Here is a 23,586-nt window from a genome sequence, read left to right on the forward strand (position 1 = left end):
TCTGTGGTGTGGCGAGGGTGGTCCCCAACATCCCCTTAATGGATCCAGAAGGCTTTCTGACTAAAACCTGCCTGTTGTATCTGTCAAGCCATGTCGGCAATCTCGCCAAGTGACATTCTCACTGTGTGTGATGGTTTTCTGTCTCCTTTTGCCTTCTATGATGAGGGCAGAGGCAGAAGTTTTGGGGACCTGCCTGATCTGAATTGTATCACTAGTTGTCATAGCAATGACACTGGCAACCTCTTTTGGAAACAGACCTAGAACTGATCTTGGAGCTGGGGAAGATGTGGCACCAAACTCAGCCCTGGGGTCGCTCAGGGGCACACATGGCATCGACATTGCTCTGACTGGCATTAGACTGGGGAAGCATGATGGATGTGGCAGCTGTCAGGGTAATCCTTCTTCAGGGCGACTAACAAGGCTGTACCTTGGCCCTTCCAGGAAAGACCAAAGAGAATTAACTAGAAAAAAATCATTTTCCTGTATTTTCATTTTATGTGTTTTGCCTTCATTGTATGTACCAGTACCACATTCATGCAGTGCCCTCGGAGGTCAGAAGATGTCAGATTCTTGGAAGAAGAGTTACAGTCTCTTCCAAGCAATCATATGGGTGCTAGGAGCTGAACCCCAGTCCTCTAGAAGACAGCCAGTGATCTTAATCACATCTTCCTAGCCCCATAATTTTGTTTTCTGAGACAAGATTTCACTGCGTGTGCAGAATGGCCTCTGTCTTGCAGTTCTCTTGCCTTAGGCTCCTGAGTGCGAGGGTTATAGGTATGGATTACCATGCCTGGCTCAAAATTGGTTTGGTATGACATAGACAAAGCTCAAAATTTAAAAACTTTCAGAAAGGCGCTCTTCTCATCTCTGTACCCACTCCTATAACTGACCATCGCGTCTCTCCTCCTGATTTCTATTATCAAGGTCTTGAATGCCTTTTCTAAGACTTTCTGCTTGGTTTGCTTCACTTGTGTTTTGAGACAAGACTCCTGTAATCAATACAGACTGGCCTCAGATTTGCTGTGTAGCTGCAGATTGTCAGGTCCCAAAGAAACTCAGGACTCACTGTGGTGCCTATTAACATACCAAAGCACATGCTGGCTGCCAGGCTCACTCAGTACCTGTGGTTCCTCTCAGATCTGCTCACCAGAACTCCTCTCTTAAATCTCTCCAGCTCAGGGGCTTTGCTTCCCCTCCTCCCAGCTTCTGAGTCTTATAGAACCTGCCATTTCGGTCGCATGTTCCTTGGTCCTCGTTATCTTGGTTCCCTTGGCTCTTTCTTGGTCCTCTTGGCCCTTTCTCCTCTTTCTCCTCTTCCTGTCTCATCCACCCCACCCACCACCCCCCTGCCTGCCCCCTGCTCCTCTCAAGGATGCCTGGTTCAGTCCCGTCCAGACCTCTGGCTGTATTCTCCCTCATATCTCATACCCTCATTTTTATTCAAAAATAACCTTGAACTTCTGATTTTTCTGCTTTTACCGCCTGAGAACTAGAATTATAAGTATGTGCCACCACAACCCATTATGCAATGGTGGGGAACTCAGATGCAGGGCTTCCAGCATGCTGCACAAGCATGCTATCAACTGATATATATATATATATATATATATATATATATATATATATATATATATAGGCTGTTTGCAACTTCCCTGTATGGGAGCAAAGGGGGAAAGTCCACAGTTCTTTACCCTCATAGAAAAGCAAAATCTTTCTTTAGGCTCTACCTACAAATATGCCGTGCTTGTCCTCGGGTTAGTAACAGCTGGCGCTGGGTTCTGTGCACCTCTTCTTGGAATGTTTCTACTAACCTTATGGCCAATGTCACAATCATCATCCCCATTTTCCAGATATACAAACCTCTGAGGTTCAGGTACTTTCCCCATCACCCAGCAAGTAGGAGGCAACACCAGGATTTGAACTTATGCCTGCACATCGCTGAATCTTAACCACCACACAACTGTTTCTTGAAAGAAACAGAGTGCATGCTGAATCTTGCAGAGTAAAGTCTGCAGAGGAGTAGGGGATCTGCCCAAAGAAGAGCATGAAACCCAGTCTCCCACTTACGATACTGAGAAATCTGCCAGCAAGGAACAATCCAGGCTTCTTCAGAGGTTTTCTCCTCAACAAACTCAGAATTTGCGCTGAGTTTGAGAGCGGGGAAGAGCTACACCAGGGAACAGAGCTCTGTACTCTAGAAATACTTTAGTACAGCCTGAGTTTGTGTCTCCATCAGCGGATGGGCTGAGGCATCACTGTGGAGAGGGAACTGAAGCTGCCTTTCAGGAGACAGGGTGGAGCAAGTCGCCATCCTGGATCTGACCCATCAATAGCAGCCATTACTGCCTTGTAAAGACCTACAAAGCACCCCATGCGCACAGCCTTTGTGAGGGCAGAGGAGAGCCTGTGTGCAGACAAGCTTCTGAGAAGCTTGGCCATCACGCCAGACGGAGATGATTGCTCTAATAAGGGCAGAGGTGACATGCAGAGCCCTGCCTTGGCCCCAAGCCTAGGGTTAATGAGACTTCCCCAGAAGAAAGTGTCTCTTGGGAGAGTGGGGGTAGGGCTGCAGGGGAGACAGATCAGCTGGAAGCTAGCAATGGCCCAGGCTGTTTATTAGGAGACAAAGAAAGAATTCTGCTCCCTGCACCGAGGTCAAACTCCAGGTATCCAGGGGAAGGGCAGGGGAATTTATGAAGTGAGGAGGCAGCCCATTTGACAGGCTGTCAGCTGGCCCCTCCCCCAGGGCTGCGGCCTCAGCCTCCTTCCTCTCCAGTTTAAGTATTCACCTTGGTGGAGCAAGATTTTCAAGGGGCTTCTGGGAAATGGTGCACAGGGAACCACAACACAGGTCGCAGTACTGGTTGCAACGGGAGGCGACAGTGACCACTTTGTCCTGTAGTCTAAATCATCTACCACACACTCTCCACTCCAGACTGGCCATAATGCGGATGTTACCCAGGACTAGACACTCCCTGAGATGAGTGGACAGCCTCGGCCTCCAAAGACAGAAAGCTAGGGCCCAATTCTGTGACCAAGAGGGCATGAATGAGGAAGTGTATTTTCCACACACCATTCCTCCACACACACTTTTTTATTCTTTTGTACATTTGAAAAGAAGATGTATGTGTTTAGTGTGTGTACGTGAGTGTGAAATGCTTTTATGAGTGTGTACGGGTGCATTTGAGTGTGGCAAGTGTCTGAAATAGTGTGTGTCCATGAGAGCGTACAAGAGTGGTGGGTGAGTGTGTAAGTGAGGGATGGGTAGCCGAGTGTGCAGAGTTGCGTTCAGGCTGGGGTACAGGATACAGGATAGTGGCCAGATAAGCAATACGCACTTTGCCGTCATGCCCCCATTGCATCCTGTCCCCACCCTCTACTTGCACTCCAAAATTCAGGGACAGGACACTCTGGGAAGACTGGAAGCAACCTAGAGGACTGTGTCTCCTACCTGGAGCCTGTTCTCCCTTCCCCTCCCCTCAGCTCCTCAGCAGGAAAGATACTGACACCCTCCTCTGATCCAAGCCCTTCCCAAGCTCCCAGGAGCTCTCTGACCCTTGCCTGACCTCCTGCAGCAGAGCTAGGCTCAGGACTCCTGCAGGGCATCTGAAACTACTGCCAGGGCCTATCCGGCAGGCCCAGCGCAGCCTCCCTCCTCTGCTGCCCCCGCCACACAGAGTACAGGTCTGGGTCCACTGGAAGGGACCCCCATGGTCTATCTGCCGCCACTCCCCCCTTGGCTACCCCTTCTTCAGCTCCTGAGGGAGGAAAATGACGGTCCCGGTCCCCTCCCCAGCCTCTCTCCAAGGCTAACAGCCTCCCCCTCCCACCTGGTGACCTGCTGGGATCCAGGGAGACCAAGACTTCAAGCCAAAGAGGACAAATGCTGGGCTATTGACTGACTAAGACACAATAAACGGGCCAATCTGCATGCTGTTTACACAGCTACTCAATACCGCGACGGGATGTTGTCCCATGGCAGTGGACCTGATCTCCGCTTCTCCCCAAGGCTGTTCCATCTTCTCGGGCCCTGCAGAGCACAGGACTGCTTCGGGGCTAAGGTGGCACAGGTCTACCCCTGCCAAGGCAGAACCTGTGGAGAACGGCCCAGGGGCACATCTACCAGTGGCCTCAGGTCCCCTTAATGTATTTTCGAGTCACCCCGAGAAGAGCCAAACCGTAGCCCGCTGCCTCCCTCTTCCTGCCCCCAAACCTGCTGTGTTTGTGCAAAACCCCAGAGGACATAATGAGAGGCCCATGTGGCCGCAGCTGGTTGTGTCTGGGCTCCAGCAGAGGTGAAGGGAGGTCAGCAGGGTAGGTCTGGAGAACGGAGGGAGGGTGGCCAAAGGGCAGACGCTTGGGGCCCAGCGGTAACAGCTTACACGTGATTCTTCTCCCTGCAGTGCTCTCTACTCCCAGATTGTGGGCCCCTGAGTCAGAAGCTTCCAGAATGGTAACAAGCTTTAGTTTATACACAACCAGCTGCATTTTCCTACTACTGTTTGCACAAAGGGAGCCCGCCCAGATCCTCCCTGCCTGCATGGCCTCTACAGCGGTTCAAGCTGGGCTTCCGTGAGAACTGGAAAGAGAGTGTCTACACAGACAGCGAGAACAAGCAGGCCCTGACCTCCTGAGTCTGTCACTCAGTACCCTGCCGGGTGTTGCCACTCCTTTGCCCTGAAGGGTCTCCTCTCTCTACTGTCCCTCTCATACCCGATTATAAACACAGAGGAACACAGAGTTTGAGAATGGTCAGGCCAGAAAAGAGTCTCTTGCAACCGAGGTACTCTAGAACCTCGGTGACCGAGAAAGAGATCCCGAACTTAGGCACATTCCTGCCCTTCCCTTGTGCTATCTAGGCCACTTCCCGAGCTCTGCTTTCAGAGACCCTTCCCTGAGGTAGATGGACCGAAACAGAGCCCCTATTTAAGGAAGGAGCCCAGAGAAGAGTGGTCTGTGCGAGGAGAATAGAGAACAGACAATTGCACAGGGACCTCAGAAGACAGGTTCCCCCCCCCCCCCCAGCTACAACTTAACCCAAGCCAAAAGAGGCAAAGTCCTAACCCTTCTCGTGGAGGATGGGCTGGACTTCCTGCTGGGAAGAGCTAAGGGACTGCCTTGTCCTGTTCCCCTTGCTGCCATCAGGTTCCAAGGTGGCCCAAAAGAGGAAGGTGGCTCTCAGACACGGTAGAATTAACCTTATCTCCTCTGGTCTGCGGGACCAGAGGATGTGATTGTTGTGGGATATTTTGATTGATCTATGACACTCCAGACTGTCAATAAAGTTTACCTTTATTGGAGCTAGTGACTAGATGACCAGTGTCAGCCATAGAAAAGTCAGCAATTTGGATAGAAAAGACCCATAAGAAGAAAGGCGGGGTCTTCAGACAGACCCGGAAGAAGCAGGATGGGTAGCAATGGAGGTAAGGTAGATTAAATAGCATGGGTTAGTTAAGTTATAAGAACCAGTTAGGAACAAGCCTAAGCTAAGGTTGAATTTCATAATTAATAATAAATCTCCATGTCATTATTTGTGAGCTGGTGGCCCAAAGAAAAATCCGACTGCATGTGATCTCATCCCTTATCCCTTCCAAGTTTCCCAGTCCTTGTTCAGTTCCTTGAGAAACAGAGGCAGGAGAATGGCCGGTAGCAGACTCCTCAGAGATGCACTGACCAGAGGAAAATGCTCAGAAATGGAGGCGGCTGCCTATCTGTACGTTAATGTCTCCTCATACAATTGGGATAAAGAGCTCAATTCTTGGGTTTTGAGATGGCCCAGCTGATAGAGGTTCTTGCACATGGACCTATCAACCTGAGTTCCTTCCTGGATCCCAAAAGCTGACAGGAGAGAGTGACTCTGGAGAGTTGTCCTGAGTGCCACATGAGTGCTAAGGCACACATACATACACACACACACACACACACACTCAAAAATTACAATCTCATTTTATTTTAAAATATTTTTTTCACTTTTGAGGCTATAAGTATATATTTTTGTTTTCCCTTTCCTCACTCTAAACACTCCCATATGCCACTCCTTGTAATATTAAACAGGCTGAGCAGGTTACATTTACAAATATATATGGATGTACATATACATGTATATATACATATATAGTAGACATATACAGTGTAATAATAGTTAATTTTTAAAAGATAATGAATTTGAAAAATAAAAGCTTAAAAGTACTCAATTCTTTCGGGTAGTTTAACCCATGTAAAGCAGTTTGAACTGGTCTGACACCCACCTATTAGGTGTCTCAAAAATGGTAGCTTTGGAAACCTCAGCATAGAGTGGCACTGGGCACAGGAAAGGGAGCATAGGCTTGAGGTGGACACAGAGTCTGAAACTCTGTGACTCCCCAGGGTGACTTCACAGCCCTCTTCAGGCTCTCTTCGGAACTAGACTCCAGATGAATCAATTCCGTAGGGTGCTCGTCCTTTAGTCCACTCTCATTTCCCTCATCCTGCTTCCCAGCTCACAGGGAAGAGCTTCGGGGGCCAACAAACCTGCCTTCCGAGTCAGCTGTCCCTGAAGCTCTCTGTGTGGCCCCGAAATGACTGATATGCCCTAATTGTCCTGAACTTGGAAATCCCTGGCTAGAGCAGCTCTCCCTCCTAGTAGGGACCTTGAGCATGAGAGCACCTGACAGCCAGCAGACCCTTACATACCAGTCTGTCCTTCCCCACTCTGGGAGACTCAGGACAAGACAGGGGAACTAGGGCCTCTGCACATCCTGCTCCAATTGAGGGTGATAGTAGCTAGGCATGCTGGTGTATGCATATAGTCTCAGCATTCAAGGAGGCAGAAGATCCTGTCTCGACATCTTTTTTTTTTTAAAAAAAAAAAAAGAATAGAATAAAACAAAGAGGAAACTCAACTATGTTCATAGCAGCATTGTCATTGCCAGAACCTGGAAACAACCTAAATGCCTCTCGACTAAAGAATGGATAAGGAAAATGTGGTACATTTACACAATGGAGTACTACACAGCAGGAAAAAATGATGACATCTAGAAATTTGCAGGCAAGTGGGTGGATCTAGAAACATCATATTGAGTGAGGTAACCCGGACCCAGAAAGACAAGTATAGAATGTACTCACTCACTCATAAGTGACCTTTAGACATAAAGCAAAGAAAAACCAGCCTACAATTCACAATCCCAGAGAACCTAGACAACAATGAGAACCCTAAGAGAGACATACATGGATCTAATCTACATGGGAAGTAGAAAAAGACAAGATCTCCTGAGTAAATTGGGAGCATGGAGACCATGGGAGAGGGTAGAAGGGAAAGGGAGTAGAGAAAAATATTTAGTTCAATAGAAACAATTTAAAAAGAGAGAGAGAGAGAGAGAAAGCAATAATATTCACAAGCTCTCAGAATGATGGGCAAGAGTATTTCAGTTTCTACTCTGGATGAATCTAGAACCCAGAAATTCTTTGTTTGCTGTCCTAGAAGAAAGCCAGGACCTTGGCTTAAAGAATGGGGTGGAGGAGATGATGTACTTCAGCTTCAGTAATCACACACCCATATGGCTGGCTCAGCTGCCAGTCCCTGGATCTCCAGAAGACAACATTCTCCCATGTGCACAGTTGGTCAAGGGCCTTCCATAGAGGTCCTTATGATCAAGCTCTCAAGGCCTGATCTGCACATACACACACACACTGCACACACACATACATAGATACACACACACACACACACACACTGTACACATACAGGCACAGAGGCTTGTGTACACACACATACATACATACACAAGTGAACACACATGTACGCACACACACACGTGTGCACCTGCACACATCCAGGCACAGAGGCATGTGTACACACACATACATACACACACAAGTAAACACACATGTACACACACATACACTGTACAACTATGTCTACCTCTAGGTGTAGCTGCAGATCGCCTCCACTGCTGAAACCTAGGTAGAGCTCCAGTGGGCTATGGCAGGGCAGGTCTCTAAGCCCTTTTGTCCTCACCTACCCCCTCTGCCCTCCCCCCCCCCCCCGCAAGGAAACTGAAGCAGGAAGGGCAGCCTGGTGGGAAAACAAACCATGAATTCATTATCTCCCCCACCTCCCAAGGATCGTTGCTCCTTGCACAATTAGAGGTTTCTAATCCCTACTGAAAAGCAAACATAAGCTCTCTCTTGTCCACACATGCACATATACAGACACACACACACACACACATCATCCCCTAATCAGAGCCCTAGGCTCTGGCTCCTACTTTTAATACATATACTCAATTAAAATTTCTTGGAGGGTTCAAAAGTTGGGTCCTCAAGACAGTGAGGCCCGAAGGTACAGACACATCTGGAGACAGCATCAGGCAGACAGGGAGAGAACACCGAAGGACACGCCCAAGAGTGTCTTCAAATCAATCATAAGAATGTGAAGACTTCCCACCCCCTCTGGCTTCCTCTGCACTGGCTTGAAGGAGAAACCTTCTAAACCAGCCTGTGGAAGCTGTTGGGCTGCTTGTCCTTGTCCCATTACCGTCCTCCAGTGTGCAGCTTTGTCACATCAGCCTGGGTATACTGAGGGCAGCATCCTCCCCAGGCATTGCTACCCTTAAACCAAAACACTAGGTCCTTCTGAGCCACCAAAGCCTGCTGGAGCCCCCCGGTCGCAATGTGAGGTGCTGCTGGGCATCATGTACCTCTTTTCTGCAGCCACTTTCTGGGGCAGCTCAAAAAGCAGGAATGTCCTGTTCCTGTGGGAAGGCCAGGAGGAGGACACTCATGTCCAGATGTCCTGAAGGTGACAACCTGAGCATGATCGGTCCCCAGGGCTCTCAGTGGCCTCCAATTACTCCCCGGCCTCCGGCTCAGCCCCCAGCCTGACCTGCCGACACCCAGAGGAAAGGCTGAGGATCCTCCTCATCCGACTCCCAGGAGTCACATTGCACTCAGAAACCTTCTCCCTCAAACCTGCAAAAAGGAAGAAGTTGCAGGGCAAGGGGAAGGCTAGGGTTAGCCGTTCCTTCTTCCTCACCCCACTTCCAACTTTAAGAAGTCAGATTGTAAGTCTGGTTTGGGGTACGGTAGGAGACTAAAGCAAGAGGCCACCTGACCTTCCTACTTAAAAGCCCAAAGCTCTCTTGGCAGATCTTCCTGAGAGTGTGGGGTAGATTCCTTCATCCCATTACAGACCTCACCTGCAGGATCTCTGCTCATGACCCCCAGACACAGGAGAAGGTTGACTAGAATAAGAAGAGACTGAGAAGAGGGGTCAGGAGCCCCCTCATTTAGAGCTGGGGAGAGAGACAGCCTCCTGGAAAGCTGGTTAGAACTCATGGGACTGGTATTGTGAGAGAGACCCCACAAGAAATGGAGGAAGTACCTAGATGTTAGAGTCTCCACTTCAGGAAAGGTGACATAGGGAGATGGCAACTGAACATTTGGTTTTCCTCCTCACGTAACCTCACAGGCCAAAACCTTGGCTGCCTAGGAGTGTTCTAAAATCCCTCCATTAGAGCTTCCCCGTGATGCTGGACTGGTACCTCTGAACTCAAGTTTCAGAAGAACTTGAGTGCCAGCTTTAGCCCAGAGATGCAAATCCACAGCACCCCATGCAGGATGACATCGCAGGCAGGTCAGGGCCCAGAGTGCCCAGCACAACCAGAGGTCATCATGGCGAGGCTGCTAGGAGGGAGAGCAGCTTGGGAGACACTGCTATGGCAGGGAGCCCAGAAAGGAAAGCTGAGTCAAGAGATTCCAAGGGAGTATTTACGAGTCTCTTGTTTCCGTTAAAAAAGAAGAGCCCCAATCATACCACAAGGACATGTGCTCGACTATGTTCATACCAGCATTGTTTGTCATCACCAGAACCTAGAAACAACCTAAATGCCCCTCGAGTAAAGAATGGATAAGGAAAATGTGGTACATTTACACAATGGAGTACTACACAGCAGAAAAAAAAGAATGACATCTTGAAATTTGCAACCAAATGGATGGATCTAGAAGTCATCATATTGAGTGAGATAACCCAGACCCCAAAAGACAAATATAGAATGTGCTCACTCATAAGTGGCTCTTAGACATAAAGCAAAGAAAAAACAGCCTACAATTCACAATCCCAGAGAACCTAGACAACAATGAGGACTCTAAGAAAGACATATATAGATCCAATCTACATAGAAAGTAGAAAAAGACAAGATCTCCTGATTAAATTGGGAGCATGGGGACCATGGGAGAGGGTTGAAGGGGAGGGAAGTGGAGGAGAGGGGAGTGGAGAAAAATATATAGCTCAACAAAAACAATAAAAAAAGAAGAGCTCTAGGCCTCAAGCATTCTGGAAAAGATCGTTCTATAGCCCCAAAATGCAATGCATAAGGAGGTTTCCTTGGGAGGCACTGTCCTTTTCCCTCTGGCTGGATAGATGCATGTTGACCAACTCCTATGTTCCTGATTTAGGAGAAAAGATATACAGGGAAAAAAAAAGAAAGAAAGATGTATAAAAGAGAAGGAGCTATGTTGTCTTGATCTTGAGCTCAAGAAGTAGCCTCAAGTCATTGGAAAGTAGTAGTGAAAACCAGGACTGCCATGGTTCTCGTGCTGACTAGGGATTGGCAGTCACTAAGGAGGACCTTAATGTCTTTTTCAGGGATGTGAATGTCTCTTTTGTTCCAGAAGTATCCCGTTATAACCCGAATTAGACCAGAATTTTCCTTTCTCCTATATGCCCCTACACTGTCATTTAGGTCTTCTATTAATATATTTCATCAATCCTGATTCTGACACCAGATTGTCCGACAGAAGGGGAGAAGGAAGTGCTGAGCTCTGTGTGATGTCCAGTCACGAGCAGATGAGTGCTGTGGCTCCAACGGATAAGGATAATGGTGACGATGAGAGTGATGCTGTGGTCCCTCCCGCTGAGGATGATGATGGTGACCATGACGACGGATGCTGCTTCTGCTGAGGATGACGGGGCGATTTATCTTGTATTTGTTGGCGATGTCCTTGACTACACATCCTTCTTGGGAACAGTCACATGTTTACGGGGACGGCAAGAGAAGAACAGAGAAAGACATGCGTGATCTACACTGCCAGGAAGTAAGCTGTTACTGGAAGGATAAGAGCAACACCAAGAGGATCTATAGAGGACTAAAAATGAGACAAATATTGCTGCGAACCATTTGTGGAAACAGGAAAAGCAGCAAGCAAGAGAGAGAGTGTGGCAGTTAGAGGAAGGGCCTTTAAAGGCCCCTACTGACTAACGATGTAGATCCAACTGGGCAGGATAGTTATTGCTGGAGATCCTTTTCAATACAATCAAGATGCCCAGGAGATGCTGGAAATTTGCTGTCTAATCAAGAGGCTTGAACAACTACAAAATATTTACATGAATCTTTTTCTCCACGGCAAGAAAAAAAAATTGTAAGGCTAATGTGGGAAGTCCTTCTGTATATGTGTTGCTTTTATTGGTTAAAGAATAAAGAAGCTGTTTTGGCCAATGGCTTAGCAGAGTAAATCCAGGCAGGAAATCCAAACAGAGATATAGAAAGGGTCGGCAGAATCAGGGAGATGCCATGTAGCTGCCTAAGGAGACATACACTGGACTGAACCTCACCAGCAAGCCACAAACCTTGTGGCAGTACATAGATTAATTAAAAATGGGTTAATGTAAGATATAAGAGTTAGCTAGGAATACGCTTGAGCCACTGACCGAACAGTGTTGTAATTAATATAGTTTCTGGCTGGGAAACGAGCGCGCAGTCTCCACCTACATAAGGAAAGGTGTATCAATGCCCAAATTCTGTTCTCCACACCTCCAGTCTCTGCACATTGTGTTAGTTTGTGGTCTGTTGCTGTGGTAAACACATACCAAAAGTGGCTTGGGGAGGAAAAGGCTTTCTTGACTTTCACTTCCAGGCCCCAATCCATCACTGAAACAAGCCAAGGCAGAAACTCAAGGGAGGAACTTGAAGAAGAGATCATGGAGGAACCGATACTCACTGGTTTGCCCTTCAGCTTCTGCTTAGCTAGCTTTCTTATACAGCCCGGGACCTTCTGTTTAGCTAGCTTTCTTATATAGCCCAGGACCTTCTGCCCAGAGACAGCACCACCCTCAGTGAATTGAGCCCTCCCCCATCAATAATCAATTAGACAGTCCCTCACAGACTTGCCCACAGGCCAACCTGAGCCCAGCAACTCCTCAGTTGAGGCTCCTTCTTCATAGGTGACTCTTGGTTGTGTCGAGTTGACAATAAAGACTAAGCAGTATACATGTGCACTCCATCTGCCTGGAAGACCCTCTCATCTTGATTTGTCTGTTCCCTGCTTCCCACTCCCTACTGAGCTGGGCGGCGCTCTTCTATGCTCATTGGGTTCTTGAGTGAGTTAGCAAATGCAAGATCCTTAGAGGGAACGCAATGAAAGTCAGTTGCTGTGAGACCATGCGGTTGCTGCTCTTCTATCACACATTCCCTTTGGAGTCTCAATAGGGACCACAGTACCTGGTGGTCATGCGCTAGTCCATTGCTCTCACTGACTGTGAGATCTTGGTTAGCAGCAAGCATTCATTGCACACGTTTCTGTCCTTACACCCTGCAATAGGGGAAGTGGAGTACGGGGCCAGTTCAGAGCCTGGTATATACTACGTTAAAATGTTGCACGATATATAAATGAAAAAAAAAATGGACACCTGCGCACTTCTGAGATGGAGTATGAACAAAACATGTGCCCGCCATCAGTGGTGGTCACATTCCCTCGGCCATGTGTTCCTTCACCCCTTCCCACCGCGTCAGGCTCTCTGCCAGGAGCCTGTGGTCCACTCTCTTTGGAAGGAGTTCATTTTGCTTTGTTCCAAGGCAGCCAACATCAACAGCCATGTGGAGATGGGAAACAGACCAGCACCAATGAAAGTTGTCCCTTCTCCAGCTGAGACTCCAACCCGTTTTCAGTCTGCTAATGAGACCCAGCTAGGAGTCATCAGGAAGTGTCTAAAATTAGCTGTTTTAATTTGAGTGAGAGGGAAAGGACTGACTCAGAAGGGGGCACAGGCTCCAGTGGAGAGTAGGGTCCTAGGAGCCTCCAGAAGAAAAAAAAACAAAAAACTTAGAATCATCTGGTGCTCCAGTGCCCAAGAGAACACCCAGAATGAAGCAGGGTCCTCGTGCCCCAGCACCTGGTCTCACATTTTAAAGGTTCGTGGACTATTTGTCCCAGAGAACCCATTGTGCTTCACGTTGGAGAGCAGGGGCCGTGGGCTGCCACCTGTAAACCATTAACCAGGGCTGCTTACGAGTCCTTTCTCCTCCCCAGCTTACCACTTTCCAACTTCATTAGTTTGGTTCCTGTTTCCCACCCCGACAAACTAAGCATCTAGTAGTGTTTCACTGCCCTGGACAAACTTTCTGGCTGCCCTGGCCTTCAGGAATCTCTGTGTCTTTTGATTGTCTAAGGGAAGTTCGTCCTCTTATTACTCATGTATCAATCTCACTAGCGTGAACGGAGCACTTGTTATGAGCTTGGTCACGAGGTAGGACTGAGAGATTCATACCAAGAGGAAAAGGTTTCTTACCCTGTGGCTTTACTTAAGGAGCTTAATCTATTATCAGAGAGACAAACAGAAACCAGCAAGTCCAAAGTCCTGGGAAAAGAGCTCTCTGACAGGCAATGCACTTCCTTGACCGATGAGAAAGCTGCCCTTGAACTTGGGGTTCATCTACCTCTGCCTCTGCCTCTGCCTCCGCCTCTGCTTCTCCTGTGCTGGGAATATACACGTGTCCACAGACCCCGTGCTGGCCTTCTTTTGTCCTTTCCTTACACTCGTGTTTGAACCAGTTGTGGTTCAAGAATGCGTCTTCTAGTTCTTTTTCTTCTCGGCTACAGACATCACATCCTGGGGGTCCAGAGCATGGTCTTTTGCTGGTGATTGCCTAAGAACATGCAGCAGGCGACGACCACTTCCACTCCTTGAAGAATTCACAAAAATCGGCTGCAACTGAGGAGGAAAGGAATTGGGACCATGCCTCCTGAGTCAGTGGAGAGTGACCCAGTAAGGATGTCTGTCTCCTCTAAAGCACTTCACGCAAGGCTGGGGGATATAGCTGAGTTGCTAGAATGCTTACCTACCATGCGCAAAGCTCTGGAGTCGATGCCCAGTATATAAGACAAGACTTGGAAGTGAAGGTAGAAGAACAAGAAATTCAAGGCCCTCCTGGGCTACATAGTGATTTTAAGGCCAGTCTGGAATACATGGACCCTGCCTCAAAATAATAGACAAACAAATAACAAAAAATAGAAAAGTTATCGTTTACTGCATAGCGAGTTGAAACTAGTCGTGGCTACATGAGTCCCTGTCCCAAAAAGCAATAAATAAATAAAAGCTTCAAGTATAGCAAAGTGTTTCCTGTGTCCAGGACAATTTAGATAGGGTGGTCCGTAAGGACAGGAGACTAGGGAAAACTTCTGAAGGCCTTTGGTATGAGAAGGCGATGCCCAGATGCTGTGAGAGGAGGATCGCAGGCTTAAGGAGTGCTACCCTTTAGACCGGGATCCTTGGCTTGGTTTCCACACCTCTTGTTGGCTAGTCACACCACCACCCCGTGCCCCACTCCCTCCAGCCATAGCCCCACCACCAGGCATATCTCAGTTGCTGCCCTTCTGAATGTTCCGCCATTACCTAGACTCAACAGGTAACGTTTTAGATGTCTGTCCCTCTTCATCTGAGAGCTGTAGTCCTTCCTTAAAGTCCCAATTCATTTCAGTAAAATATCTCAATTCTGTCTAGTAGACACAGGCACTCAGTCCTCTTGGCAACTCTGCATTTCATTTCTATCAGTGCAGTGACACTCGTCAGCCTGTGCTGCAAGCATACTAATTAAGCTGTTTGGGTAATAAGAAGAAAAGCCTGGGCTTTAAAATCCTGGAAAATCTTCAGGGCCCAGCTGAGCTCACACAGCAGACGGAAGTACAATAAATAGTACGGTAGGAACACCTCCATAGCAGCCTCTCCTGGCAGCCTGTGGCTTGGTGCCTCCCCTGGGCTGCTCCACTGACATCCCTCACTAGGCTCTCCATCCTAAACTTTGCTCCTCCCCCTATCCACCCTGCAATCAAGGGCAACAAAACCTGTAAACTAAAACCTAAGGTTTTCCCACCGTTCTGTCTACCACTACCTTCATCTGTGCTTCTCAGCTCTAGTTCTAGCGCAAATTCACCCAAAGAGTTATTAAACCCTGCCTCCTTCTCTTCTTAAATTAAGATCACCCCTCCACTTTGGGGCCAAGGCCCTGGCAGTCTGGTCCTCACCAGCCTCTCCTGCCTTACCTCTGGCTTCATTTTTTATGAACCACACTGACCCTGTGTCCCTGCCGTGATTTGGATGTGGTTTGAATTAGTCCTCTAAAAGTTCACGCACTGGAAACTCATGTATTGCTTAGAAATGTTGGGGGTTTGTAAGCAGAATCTTTAAGAGACAAGGATATAGCTGGCAGTGATGGCAAACACCTGAAATCCCAGAATTTTGGAGGCTGAAAAGGAAGATCTTGAGTCCTTTGTTGTCCTTAGATACACAGTGAGGCGCGTGCGCGAGAGAGATCATTGTTCTCACCATGAAGTCACCTGTCATATTGCAATACAGCCAAAGGGTGCTCACTAGAGGCCAAGTATATAGGGCTAATCTTGGACCTAGGCTCTGTGCTAGTTCTATAGCGGTGAAGAGAAATCATTACCAAGGCAATTTCCAGTGGTGGTGCACACCTTTAATCCCAGTCACTTGAGAGGCAGAGGTAGACAAATGTCTGTGAGTTTGAGGTCACTCTGGTTTACAGAGTGAGTTTCAGGACAACCAGCCAGCTACACGGAGCTGAATCTCTTTTCTTTATAACGTACCCAGCATTGGGCATCCTGTTTCAAGCAGTGGAATATGAAATGATCTGTGTTCCATGCCTTCTTCCCTTCTTTGAGCCTTCTGGCGTGTCCTTTCCTCACTGCAGATGCCTTCCTTTTCTCCCTGCCTAGGCAACATCTTCTACACCTCCCCTGCTCCTCCTCCAGGCGGGAAAGGTTAAGAACACACCCTCCAGAACAAAACAGCCCATCTTCTGATCCCAACCACACAACTGCAGCTGTTGCATAGGAGGCTCTGAGCCTAGTACCAACTTGAAGGTCAAGTTTCCTCACTTGGAGTTGCTGTTTAGGGTTCAGCTTCAGAGGAGACTGTGTGTCCCTGATACCTGCTACTATGCTCAGCACTTGTCAGGTGCTCAGGGTATATTCTGTTGAAAGACAACGGACGTCTCTGCCCCTGTTCTGAAGGCAGAACCCCACCTGGAGTTCCCTCTAGACTCCTGGGATCTGAAGTACTGGAACTGTCCCCAGTTCTCCCAAAACTCGATAATTTACAGCCAAAGAATCGTGACTTCCCCCTCTCCACCCCATAAAAAAAAACGCAGAAAGCAAGTTGGACATCAAAAGACTCTTTAAAACCAACATTTTGATGACTTAAGAGTATATGAATGAGAAACATACGGCTTGAATTTCCTCCACGATACACAAGGGCTCTTCTGGACTCCCTTTCCATTGCCAAGCTAATGATGAGGGTGGAAGTTGCCCAATTCTCACATCATCAACAGATGGCTCCCCATATTTGGAAAAACTTCACGTGGCACAGGCAGAAAACCGCCAGCTTCTCGAGGCAGTCTCATTCCTGGTGGCTCTTCTGCTGCCCTCTGTATCTCATCCCATAGGCGGAAATCCCATAGCCGGCAGCCTGGAGGCCTGAGGAGGTGGAACCTGTCTTTCTAGGGCTGACAGTGGATACACAAAAGGAACTTGGACTTTGGGTGTAGGCAAAGATTCGAGGCCAGGATCTAGTCCACAGTTTCCTACTGACAAAGCCACATAAGCTTTAGTTTCCTTACTGGCAAGGTGACCTTGCTCAGTCTCTGCTAAAAAATGTGTGGATAGATGAGATGGGCACTATACAGCACCCAGCACAAGACACACAGCCAATATTCTTCGGCCTGAAAGGAACAGCAATAGGAGGACACAGCCAGACACCTCACATTCTGTGAAGAACAAAGCAACAGCTGGCTTCCTTTGTTCCTCCTGGTAGGGGTAGTTAAGACTGCTTCAGTGTGATGGCGGTAGAATCCATGAAGCTTGGTCCTTCCTTGGTTTTGTACTGTGGGGAGGAACCCCTGCCCTAGGAACAAGGTTTGACCGAGGACGGAAGGACACATTTATTCTCAAAGCAGTGGCAGTCCCCCATTCCCCCAAGGCCAGACCCACTTTCAAAGTCACTGAGAGCCGAGTGACATATTTACAAGTGTTTATTACATATACTTATTTATTTGTGTGTGTATGTTCTGTGTAAGTATAGGTGTGCCATGGGGCACAAGTCCCACAGCGTGTGTGTGGTGGGGAGGGGATAACTTGAAGGAGTTGGCTCTCTCCTTCTACCATGCCAGTTCTAGGGTTCAAACTCAGGTCGTGAGGCTTAGCAGCAAGGACCACTACCTACCTAGTTAAAGACCCACAGTGACAGCTTTAAAACCTTTTCAACACCACTTGCTTTGGCACACAAGGATGCCTCAGGGTCCCAGCAGGACCATGCAGGAAAGGCCTGGGGCAGGAAGTACCCACCCTAGAGAGCAGCAGGTGAAGTCTGTCTGAGTTTCTGTAGCAGAGCCAGGCCTGGTAGACACACACCTGACCACTGTGGGTCCAACATCCCCATTAACATTTCTTCATGACGAATAGGGCTGGCCAGATGGCTCAGCAGTCAAAGGAAACTGCCGCCAAGCCTGACGACCCAAGTCCGATCCCTAGAACCCACATGATGGAAGAAGAGAACCAACTTGTGCATGTTTGCTGTGGCATGTGTGGACACGCACACACTAAATAACTGGATGCAATAAAAAATTTAAAGATGTCACCCAAATTCTCAGTCATCCACTAATGACTTTTAAAGTAAGGGCTGGTCTTGGGGAAATGTAATGTGTATTTAATGAAATATACATTTGATTAATATGCATTTAATACATAGTAATGTAAAATATAAATGATATAAAATGTATGATGAATAAACATTAAGCAAGCACATGAGGATGGGGTGAGGAGAGCCAGGACAAACGGAGGAGCGGCTTCAGTATGGCACTTGGCCGCTCACTATCTTTCTTAAGAAAAGGATGGGAGTTACTGCCTCCACCTAGTGCTTTCAGAGTCTGTGCCCAGACTGTTAGGAACCTAACCTCAGTTGGATGGGAACCTGCAAGAGCAGAACAGACAAGGACCTTGCCTTCAAGGAGCATATAATGCAACAGCTACCACAAATGTGACAAGCATTTGGAAGGAGATGGGCGCATACTCCAGGAACAGATGGCACCCGGCCTCTGTGACCTTGGTAATCAAAGAGGGCTTTCTGGAGAAAGTGAGATCTAAACTGAGTCTGGGCATCAAGGGGCTCCTAGGAAAAGGAACATTAGTGTTTGGGGAACTGCTAAGAACAGTCAGACTTGGGGAACTGCACGTGCAAAGGCCTTGGATGATACAGTTGCTTGGAGAAAATTTTTTGTATGTTTCATTTGACCTTGCTGTATTTAAAGATTTATAAATGCTTTCTCTCTCTCTCTCTCTCTCTCTCTCTCTCTCTCTCTCTCTCTCTCCCTCCCTCCCTCCCTCCCTCCCTCCCTCCCTCCCTCCTTCCCTCCCTTCCTTCCTTCTTCCTTCTTTCCCTCCCTTTCTCTCTCTCTCTCTCTCTCATATTTTGGGTTTCTAGGCCCCTTGAAAATGATAGTGTGTAACAAGATATATTTAGGAAAATAACGCTTTTTGTGAAACAGTGAGATCCTGACTGGCATTTCCACTTTTAATGTCTATTTCTTTATCAGTATAGTCCCCGGAGCTTTCTTTCCCATCCTCCTACTAATGTGGATGAAAACATGGGGACTATATAGTTTAATAGTTAAGGGCATACACTGGAACTGGCCTTGGGTTCGGATCTCTGCTTCTCTTCTAATCTTGGGGAAAACTGTCCTTAGTCCTGTTCCTTAACCTGTATAATGAAGTTCATGCCAATGTCTGTCTTGCATTGTGGGGATCAAAGGGAGAGAGACGAATGTGAAGTGGTGATGTCAGCACTGACAGATGCTGAGTACACAGAACACACAGGCTGGTGATTCTGGAGCCCTAGTGACGGACAAGCTGAGAGTAACCACAAACTCACTGGTCTGTCTGCTGGTCTCAGCGGGTGGGATCTATGGTCAAATCTGTCAAGATGAAACTGAATACAATGTAGTATGTGCTAGGCCCTGTACTTAGATTTTTTTTCTTTCATCATCTCACACACATGAGCATGTGTATGCACACAGGTGCACACCTATACATATATACATACACAGAGTTTTAAAAGAGGGTGAAGAAAGACAGAATGATGTTTCTGGGAGAAAGACTTGGATTTTTATTAATATAAGCACAAGAGGTTACTGATTTCCTTAAGCTGCTGAGCCCTCAGGTTGCCGGATGCATCGGAAAGTGGTTTCTATGAGCCAATGACTCAAGCCACTCTGGAAAATAGCATTAAGTTCTGGTGTCACATTTTAGGACTGAGAGACTTGGAGCAGCTAGGGCTGGAGGAGTGCAGCCGAGAAAAAGCAGGTTGCACAAGGAAGTCTAGAGGACCTGGTATTTGCAATTCCGAGAATGTTGTCATTCGTTAACGTGAAATGCCAGTGTCGGGTCATATTTGATGTCTTACCACAACAACCAGAAACTCTCTGACTTGAGTTATAGCTCAAGGTAGAGTACTTGCTTAATGTGAGCAAGGCCCTGGGTTCAATCACAGCACTGAGGAAAGAAACAATAATAATAATAGTAATAATAATGACAAAATAGAAGAAGCTGTCTTCAAGGTGACAGTCCCATCTCCCAGCTCCTGGTAGTTGCAGTTGGTGGCTCATTCTGTGCCTCACTGGGAACACCCAAAGCAGTGCTGCATTCTATATGAAGGAAAAGAGAAGCCTAATCTTGTCACAAACTGAGACCCGGCTCCGAATGCCTTGGGGACCATATTTGCAACTCTGATGGGGTCAATTTCTCCTCTGCCAAATCCCACCATTTCCATTTTCTTACAAGTGCGAGGGCTACACACAAGCCAGCAAGTCATCACAACCCAGCCGGTAGGGCTAGGAATGGGGAGAACAGAGTGTTGTAGGTGCACCTAGGAAAGACATCTAATCCAGAACCAGGGGATTGTCTAATCAACTTCTTGTTGCTACAGCACGATGCTTCTGGACTGGATAATTTATAAATATTTACAAATTTGTTAAAAAAAAACATAGCTAGGGTAGCTGGAGAGATAGCCCGACGGATAAGAGCACTGGCTGCTCTTCCAGAGGTCTCAGGTTTGACTTCTAGCACCAACATAGCGGCTTACAACTGTCCCTCAGTACCAGGGGATTCAATATCCTCTTCTGACCTCAGTGGACATCAGGCATGCATATCATGCCCAGACATACATGTAGAACAAAGCAACCCTACACATGTGTATGTATGTGTGTGTGTGTTGTGCTTTTAGAAGCTGGAAAGTACAAAAAAGTCAGCTTCACTTGCTCCTGCTCAGGCCTTTCTTACATGGAAGGCAGAGCTAGAATGCCACCATAGGCTTCTCTTTGGTGTTTGTTTGTTTGTTTTCTTTTGCAAATCTCTAGTGGCATTGTGGAGACCAGTACCTTATGAACTAATCTAATTACTTTCCAAAGGTTCCACCCCCAGATGTATTAACATATGAATTTGGCAGTTATTGTTCTGGACACATGAACATGGCAGGGCTCCTTCAAAACACAGCTGAGGCAACGGGGCTTCTTAGGAGAGGTGAATTGATATGAGACCTAACATGGAGAGCAGGGAATGTGCAAAGATCCAGGTGGTACCACGCAAAGAGCTCCAAGCTCTTCTTTGGGAGCCCAAGGCTGTGCAGACAGCATTTAGGGAAAGAGTCTGGCTCTGTCTGCTTAGGTTCTTGCTACCCCCTGGATCTCCGCTCAAGGCTGCTCGAGGCTACAGGGACAGACAGATACCCTAATTTTCCATTGCTGGACACATCAGAGGTACGTAGGAAGAAGAAAGAATCTTCTTTGGAGGGATGCAGCTTTCTTACCTCTTATCCAAATTGAATTTGAGCTCAGAGATTAAAAACTTACTCCTTTCCAGGAAATGAAGAGTTCTGCCAGGACCGCCCAGTCGAGAGAATAGGAACAAGATGCCTCATGCTGTTGATGAACTCCCAACTCTTAGAGCCTTGAGGGAAAGCAGGAAGATGGGCCAGTATCCCAGGCACTCCCATGTTTGCTCTCAGCCGGGCTTCACCCCCAGAGTGTGGGAAGTCCCTGGCTGCTCTGGCATCTGGCATCTGGCTAGAAACTGTCCTGTGCTTACAAATTGTCTCAGTCCAGGACAGATTATGGCAGTGGTAAGGAGAGGGTACTTTGTTCTAGTTTACCAACCTTGCAACCTACCAACCATGAGACTGTGGTGAGTCTACTCCAATTTCTGTAACTTGTTTTTGTGGTTGGTACTTTGTTGATGCTCTTTATTTTTTTCACCGGGTGTTGGAGAGCAAACCCAGGGGCTCACATGTAACCTGTATGCTACATGCTCAGCCGTGGATCTTGAGGGCGACCGCTCAGGCTCTACCCTCAGCCGTGGATCTTGAGGGTTTCATTTGTTTGCTTGAATAAGGTTTGGTTTGTCTTTTAATCCGTGCAACAAGATTATTGAATTTCTGACCTAGACTGGATAGTTTTTTGCAGCTAATTACGATTTCTGAGGAAGTAAGAGAAGTTTACCTATGAGCAGAGTCATGTATGATGGCTAAGATCTCAACCTAGTCAGTTTCTTTTTCCTTAGACTGTTGAGCACCCAGGGGAGGCAGCTTATATCACTCCAGAACCATCCTGATGTTTGCCTCTGGATTCAGTCAAGGTAAGAGGCAGTCTCCCTGCTGGTTTGATGGCAAGTTGGGACATGTTCTACCTGGATTCTCTTACCTGAATTCCTCCTTCTATGTTTTCAGCACAAATTTTCTCCATGGGGACAAACTTGCATCCACTCTTTCTGCAAAACCTTAAATATAAGTAGTAGTCACCTTTGATGGAGTCTGCTATCCTTCATTAGCCCCAGCCTTAATTTAGGGGTGATTATATCGGGTGAACCAGCAAACATTGACTGAGTGATTACTAACTACACGCTTACATGCCAAAGAATATAAAGTGGTCTCTACTGTGCAGAAAGATACAAGTAAATGTAGAATATTATTATTTCTCTATTTTAATGTGTTTAATTGATATTTTGTTAGCATGCATGACTATGGGTGGGTTGGTGTACATGTGGGGGGCCAGAAAACAGTTTTGGAGGGGTGGCTTCTCTTCTCACCTTAATGTGGGTTCTGGGGAATCAAACCCAGGAAAACAGGTTGGTTCAGCAAGTGCGTTTACCCACTGACCCATCTCATCAGCCCTATTTTTCTCTCATAAACCATAGTAGATTGGCAGTTTCTGTCCTCCCATGCCAGGGCTGCCCAGACAGTCACAATTCTCTGGGTGGCTCAGTAATTCAGCTACTATAAGACTCTCTCACACAGATGCCATTAGGCCAGGATATACACTTACTTCTCCTTCTCCTTCTTCTTCTTCTTTTTTGAGGTACTCCATGGTCTGTTTATATTGTGTTGTAACAGAATGCCCCACATAGAGCAGAATTAAAACAAGAAGATGTGCTTTTTATTTTGAATGAACCTGTCAACACAGCTTGGATCTTACATGGTCTGGACTTGATGTCTGCATGGCGAGACTGCCTTGCCTATGGACTCACAATGACATCACTTCCCACCCCAGTAATCAACGCATGGAACTGGTGGGCCACTGGGTAAATATGATCACTCTAAGACCCTTTCCCAGGGCCTTCGCTAGTCCTCTACACAAATGAATGGACAGAACAGGATGAATAGAATGCCTCCAAGGTCAATGGTTCATAATAGTTTAAAAATTCAAGGAGTAGAGAAACAGCTCAACAGTTAAGAGCACTGGATGCTCTTCCAGAGGTCCTGAATTCAATTCCCAGCATCCACATGGCAGCTCATAGTTGTCTATGGGATCTGATGCCCTCTTCTGGTGTGCAAATGTATATACAAACAAAACAAATAAAATACATCAAAGAAATAAAAGTTTTTTTTTAAAAAAAAATAGTGACGTGTCTACTGATTTCCTTGTATTCCAAGGATGTATACTTCTGAGATAAAACCTTACTGCCATTAAAGCTGCAATATCTAGAAATGTTTCATTTTCTAGAAAGAGCGTTCCTTTGGATAAAGTGACACATCATTAGGGAGGGCTATCTTAGCCTGTTTTCTGTCCCATAACAAGATAGCAGAGGCTGAGTCATTTCTAAAAGAAAGAATTTCATTTTCTTCATGATTTGGGGTCTAAGCATGGCGAGGGTATCTGGTCCACTCTGGCATGGCTTCATGGAAGATGGTGTAATATACTGAAAGTACGTGAAAGGGACGGGGTCCATACATGGGAGGACAGAGGGCAAGGGAGAAGAAAGTCACACAGGGAT

General features: G+C 47.1%; 1 long non-coding RNA gene across 1 annotated transcript; it reads left to right on the forward strand.

Moving 5' to 3' along the window:
- Positions 1-21,352: 21,352 nt before the first annotated feature.
- Positions 21,353-23,210, forward strand: LOC146894709 (uncharacterized). Its single transcript, XR_015001565.2, has 3 exons — positions 21,353-21,501; positions 21,877-21,951; positions 22,671-23,210. It is a non-coding gene; the product is annotated as an uncharacterized LOC146894709 (long non-coding RNA).
- Positions 23,211-23,586: the final 376 nt, after the last annotated feature.

Source organism: Myodes glareolus, chromosome 4, assembly GCF_982192425.1.
Source record: "Myodes glareolus chromosome 4, mMyoGla1.1, whole genome shotgun sequence".
NCBI classification, from domain to species: Eukaryota; Metazoa; Chordata; class Mammalia; order Rodentia; family Cricetidae; genus Myodes; species Myodes glareolus.